The following is a 6,020-nucleotide window of genomic DNA, read 5'->3' as shown; positions in this document are numbered from 1 at the left end:
AGGGGTCTTTCGATTCCCCCTGCCACACTTAGAACGATATGAGAGGTGCAGCAGAGGCCAAAAACTGCGTGACCAGCCCAGCACCAGGGAGTCTATGGTGGACACTGACAAACCACTCCCAAAGTTGGTGCCATTTGCTCTTACAGAGGAGAGGCGGGGCCTGGCCAAGGGCAGCAGCTGGAAGGTGAAGGGCAGGCATGGTTCTCAGTAGCAGTTGTGATCTGGCTTGAAGGGGCCATCACAGGACATGCCCAGGTACTGGGCCTGCTTCTTGGTCAACTTGGTGAGTTTCACATTCAGCTTGCCTGGGTGGGATTCAGCCACTGCCTCATCCAGCTTCTTGGATCACGAAGCGGGGTGGACCATGGCACTGCCCAGGCTGACCAGCTGACCCTCAGCCAGCAGGATGGTGCCGTGCCGCTCTTCAGCCAGTCCTGGCCACCTGGCCACCTTCTCCACAGGGTTTGCATTGAGCCACTTGGCATTGATCTCCATGTCAAAGTGGCCAGGGTTACACACGATGGCATCATCCTTCATCTGCTCAAAGTGCTGGCCAAGGATGATGTCAACACAGCCTGTGGCAGTGACAAAGATGTTACCCTCCTGACAGGCCTCGTCTATGGCGGTCACCTCATAGCCCTCCATGGCAGCTGCAGGTGGTTGATGGGGCCAGTCTTAGTGATGATGAAGGGGTCCCCAAAATCCCACAGGGCCTGGACACAGCCCTTGCCCACATCACCATAGCCTGCCACCATGGCTACCTTACTGGCAATCACCACGTCTGTAGCCCTCTTGATGCCATCTATGAGGGACTCCCGGCAGCCTTAGAGGCTGTGAAACTTGCTCTTGGTGATGGAGTTGTTGATGGCAGACACCTTCAGGATCCCCTTGGCCATCATCTTGTGTCGGTTGTGGACCCCGGTGGTGGTCTCCTCGGAGATGCCTTGGATGCCCGGCAAGAGCTGTGGGTACTTGGTGTGGATGCGGTTGGTGAGGTCACTACCATCATCCAGAATCATGTTGAGGGGCACGGCTTTGAAGTACAGTGATTGCTGGATGCATGACAGGTACCCCTTGCTTGTTTCACCCTTCCAGGCATGCACTGGAATGACAGCCTTGGCAATGGCAGCCGCCACCTGGCCCTGGGTGGAGAAGGTGTTGCAGCTGGACCACTGTAGCTCAGCATCCAGGGAGACAAGGGGTCTCAGTGAGGATGGCTGTCTCCACGGTCACATATGGCCAGCCAGCGATATGGGTGTCCTTCAGTGGCTTGGGGGCCAAATACAGCTCCCACACCTGTATCAGACCCAGCATCTCATTCTCCTCAATATCCAGGGCCTTGTGTCCCCAGGCAGCCAGGTCAATGTCAGCAACTTTACAGGACAGTTTGTTAGACATGCTGGCAACACTTTCACACAGTGTGATGGACACGGACAAAGGGGGCCGGGCCTCCGAGAGGGGACAGGCATGGGGCAGGTGGCACTGGGCAGGGTGGATCTGCATTTTCTAGTCCTGATCAGCTTCTGCTCGTGTTTAATGCAACAACATTGTATTTGTCAGGCTAAGCTAGATTTTGCTGCAGTGACAGATCACTCAAAAATCTGTGTGGCTTTTCACACACACAAAATATATTTCCCACTCACACCACATATTCAACACAAAGACCACAGGGAGGCTTGACTCATCCCAAACACATGAAGACCTGGCCTAATGGAGGCTCCATTTGGATATATTCTTCCATCGTCACTAGATATGAACACGGGAATCAAGTCAATGACACTCAAGCTCTTAAAACTTCCCTCCCGATATAAAATAATTACTGGCTAAAGCATGGCCTGACCTGACTCCAAGAAGGTAAGGAAATGCAATGCTACCAAGTGCCTAACAAGAAAATAAAAATATCTGATAAATGGTACTGATGATTTCCTAAAGTACATCCACAAAATAATGAGCTGACATTTTTTATTTTGAGCCGGAATATACTCCAAGACTCTGAACTGACAAATGATAGAAAATACAATATATATGGCCAAACACTGTCCTCTGTTAAGCACTGGCAGAGCCACCCCTGCTACCACTCCAGTGACCATCCCCTCCTTCCCAGTTTATATAAGAGGACTGCGAGTAGAGAAGGATGGAAGAGCTGTTGGGGCCTCATAGACCTGCAGTGTCAGGAGTGAAAAGGGGTCTCCCTCTCTTCTCCATAGTCAATTAAATGGGGCTTTATGAGACCCTGTGGCTTGATGAGGAGTGTCTATGACGAGGGGACACGAGTGCCTCACTTCCCAGCTGAAAGCTTGCTGTCATTGAAAATGCAAGACGGCCAGGCGAGGTGGCTCAAGCCTGTAATCCCAGCACTTTGGGAGGCCGAGGCAGGTGGATTACAAAGTCAAGAGATCGAGACCATCCTGGCTAACACAGTGAAACCCCATCTCTACTAAAAATACAAAAAATTAGCCGGGCGTGGTGGTGGGCGCCTGTAGTCCCAGCTACTCGGGAGGCTGAGGCAGGACAATGGCGTGAACCCAGGAGGCAGAACTTGCAGTGAGCCAAGATCCCGCCACTGCACTCCAGCCTGGGCGACAGAGCGAGACTCCGTCTCAAAAAAAAGTAAAAAAAAGAGAAAATGCAAGTCATATAGGCCCACCACTAGAGAGGAGTCAGTGTAAGGTGCCCTCAGGGAAACCTGACAATATATTCTGGTTGTAAAGGGCATAGAGACTGTGAAGACTAGTGTCTGCACCTGGTCTAGCAGTTTCTGAGGTGGGAAGGACTGTGGAAATAGCCTTTGATAGCAGAGTAGACATGGATATAACTTTCCCTAGTTTCCTTCATCCTCAGAGGCAGGAAAAAAAAAAAAAGGAACTTAGTATTGGACATGACTCCGTAGTAGGAATACAGGGATAAAAGGAGAGGAGACCCTTCCCCAAGAGAGTTTTGAACGAAAGCATGGAGCACTAGAAGGGCCCAAGGGGCTTCCTCCCTTTAAAGGAGTTCTCAGCAGAGGGCCACCCTAAAGATACCCCTATACCTTCTTCCAGAGGCCAGTGCGTCAGAAGAGACCACCAGCATCAGATAAAACAAGACCGAGCCAAGAGTGAGACCGGGACCAGCACCAGTGGACAACCATGTGTGAAAGAACACCTCTGACACTCTTATCCCTACCCCCAACCCTGTCTCAAACTCAAAAGACTAGGCCTACCCAGAGAAATGAAAGAGGAGAAGAGGGGCTGGGCGCGGTGGCTCACACCTATAATCCCAGCACTTCGGGAGGCCAAGGTGGGTGGGTCATGAAGTCAGGAGATCGACACCATCCTGGCTAACAAGGTGAAACCTGTCTCTACTAAAAATGCAAAAAATTAGCCGGGCATGGTAGCGGCGCCTGTAGTCCCAGCTACTTGGGAGGCTGAGGTAGGAGAATCGCTTGAACCCGGGAGGCGGAGGTTGCAGTGAGCCGAGATTGCGCCACTGCACTCCAGCCTAGGCAAAAAAAAAAAAAAAAGAAAGAAAAAGATTTTTCTATTTTGAGAAAAGAAGAGGAAAGGCAAAACTGGACCCATTCCATGGGTTGAAGAGTGGGTAATGAAAGAGCAGTGTTTCTCTCAATTATATTACTTCTTTTTTAAGATTTTTAATAAAACATGATAATTATGACAGTATCAAATGTTGCAGCAAAATGCTTGGTCACAGCCACTTAGCATTGACATCTCTACTAATAGAACTTTCTATCTAAGTCATTTTTTTCCCCCCAAGACGGAGTCTCGCTCTTGTTGCCCAGGCTGGAGTGCAATGGCACCATCTCAGCTTACTGCAACCTCCGCCTCCAGGGTTCAAGCGATTCTCCTGCCTCAGCCTCCCGAGTAGTTTGGATTACAGGCGCCTGCCACCACACTCTGCTAATTTTTTGTATTTTTAACAGAGACGGGGTTTCATTATGTTGGCCATGCTGGTCTCGAACTCCTGACCTTGTGAACCACCCACCTCTGCCTCCCAAAGTGCTGGGATTACAGACGTGAGCCACTGCGCCTGGCCCCCTTCTGTCTAATTCTAAACCACTCCCCTGGCAAGTCTTCCAACGCTAGCCACGTCACGAGGAAGCCTGCAAATGTGTTCTGCTATTGTGAATTACACATGGTTTAATTTTGTTTTAATCAAATTAATTCCTCTCACATTACATGAGCTCAAAATTATAGTGACAGTCTTAAACCAATTGTAAATGCAGACTTTGATTAATCTTTAAAAGGGCAAGTTCAACAGCATTGCATAGAGCAAAGAGGTGAAGCAAAAAAATAATTGTAGTGTTCCTGTTTATTTAAAAAAAAAACAAAACAAAACTGCTTCTCCAGATTTCACATTCCTAGTAAATAAAGGGAAATTGTAGCACCTATTTATACTGTGTAATATGTATCAAGCATTTCCAGGTTTTCTCCACTTTTCTGTAAAACTTGGAAAAGGTATTGGATCTTGGCTCACAAATGCAGACCTTGAATATTTTAATTGGGAATCACACAATCATACATATGCTATATTAGATTATTTTTCTATGAAAATTCAGTAGCTGAGCCAATACGAAAACTCTTCAAATATTTTAGCAAATGTCCAGGTGCTGTCATCCCATTTGGTACCCTTTGCAATTTGTCTTTTACATTGAAGATTTGTTGCCATGCCGGAATCAAAAGCACATCCTGATGTGAATTTTTGGTCAGGTTAAAAGCTTTAAAAACGTTTTAGGGGAATATTGCACGTTTCTTCATAGAGTGAATTTTGTTCTCATCATTTCTTTTGGCCCCACCTACATGTATTATCCTTGCTAGTTTTGGCCTTCTTATATTCAGAGGGACAAAAACAATATTTAAAAGATATCTATCGTACAAAACAAAGTCTCCCTAGAACACAAAGAGGAAATTTTTGAGTAAAAAGAAAAGGGCTCAATGGAATTATATTTCTTTCTAGACCTATGACCTGAGTTCCCTAGAGCTGTACTTCCAACCAAAATACAAGGTAAGTCGCAATTGGGAGCCACATACGGAATTTTCAATTTTCTGGTAGCTGCATTCAAAATAAATAAAAAGACACAGGTGAAGTTAACTTTAACGATATATTTTATTTAACCCGATACTTTCAAATTATTGTCATTTTAACATATAATAACATAACATGTATTAATGTGGTGCTGTAAATTCTAATTTTTGCACTGTCTTCAAAATTCAGCGTGCATTTTACATCTACAGCACATTTCAAGTGCTCAATAGTCACGTGATATTAGCAGCCACCGATGGCCACAACAGCTCTGAACAAGAGGTTCTACAAAAGATCTGCTAACGTGTATACAAGTAGCCTCCATACCTATGCTGGTGGAATTCTAATGCTAATGCTAGTAATAATGACTGTGATAATGATAGAATTAGAATACTCTTAATTTTCACTATGATTAAAGCTCTGTAACAGGTTGTTACAATGGTGTTTAGGAAGCAAGCATCATCTAGCACTTACAGTTGAGGAAACTGAGGCTCAGCACTTGCCTGAGTCACTGAACTGACAAGAACTCTCTAGCTTCGATGCGACACAGCTGTGTTCTTTCCCACACACCCAGTGACACTCATCCCAGAATGTGGTTCTGAACAAGACCAGTGTGGGGCTAGACCTCGCCGCCAGAGTACTTAGATCACTGGCAGGTTGTGAGGAAACCTGGGGTAGGCTTTGTGTTCCACGTATCCTAGGATTTCTCATAAGGATTGCAAAGTAAGTGAGGGTATGACTCTCTCAGGGATTAAGTCAGCTCTGGTGGAATTCCTGAAAGTTTGTATCAAGTCATGAATGTCTATTTTCCCAAATGCTCAGGAATCACTGGATATGCCTTGGGGCACACTTAGAGCACTCAGTAATTTAACTCATCTAAAGTCACACAGATGATAACTGCAAGAGCTAGCTGTATACCTCTGCTTGCCTGATTTTCCACAGCCTCTTTTCTGTGTCCTTTTTGGTCTGTACCTTGGAGAATCATATCTGATGCTTGTTTA

At 46.3% G+C, this 6,020-nt stretch overlaps 1 pseudogene; it reads right to left on the bottom strand.

Moving 5' to 3' along the window:
• Positions 1-204: 204 nt before the first annotated feature.
• On the bottom strand, positions 205-1,398 carry LOC105531688 (annotated as a pseudogene).
• Positions 1,399-6,020: the final 4,622 nt, after the last annotated feature.

This window comes from Mandrillus leucophaeus, unplaced genomic scaffold (genome assembly GCF_000951045.1).
Source record: "Mandrillus leucophaeus isolate KB7577 unplaced genomic scaffold, Mleu.le_1.0 Scaffold9, whole genome shotgun sequence".
NCBI lineage: Eukaryota > Metazoa > Chordata > Mammalia > Primates > Cercopithecidae > Mandrillus > Mandrillus leucophaeus.
Note: the sequence above shows the minus strand (reverse complement) of the source record. Positions and strands in the feature narration are given on the sequence as shown.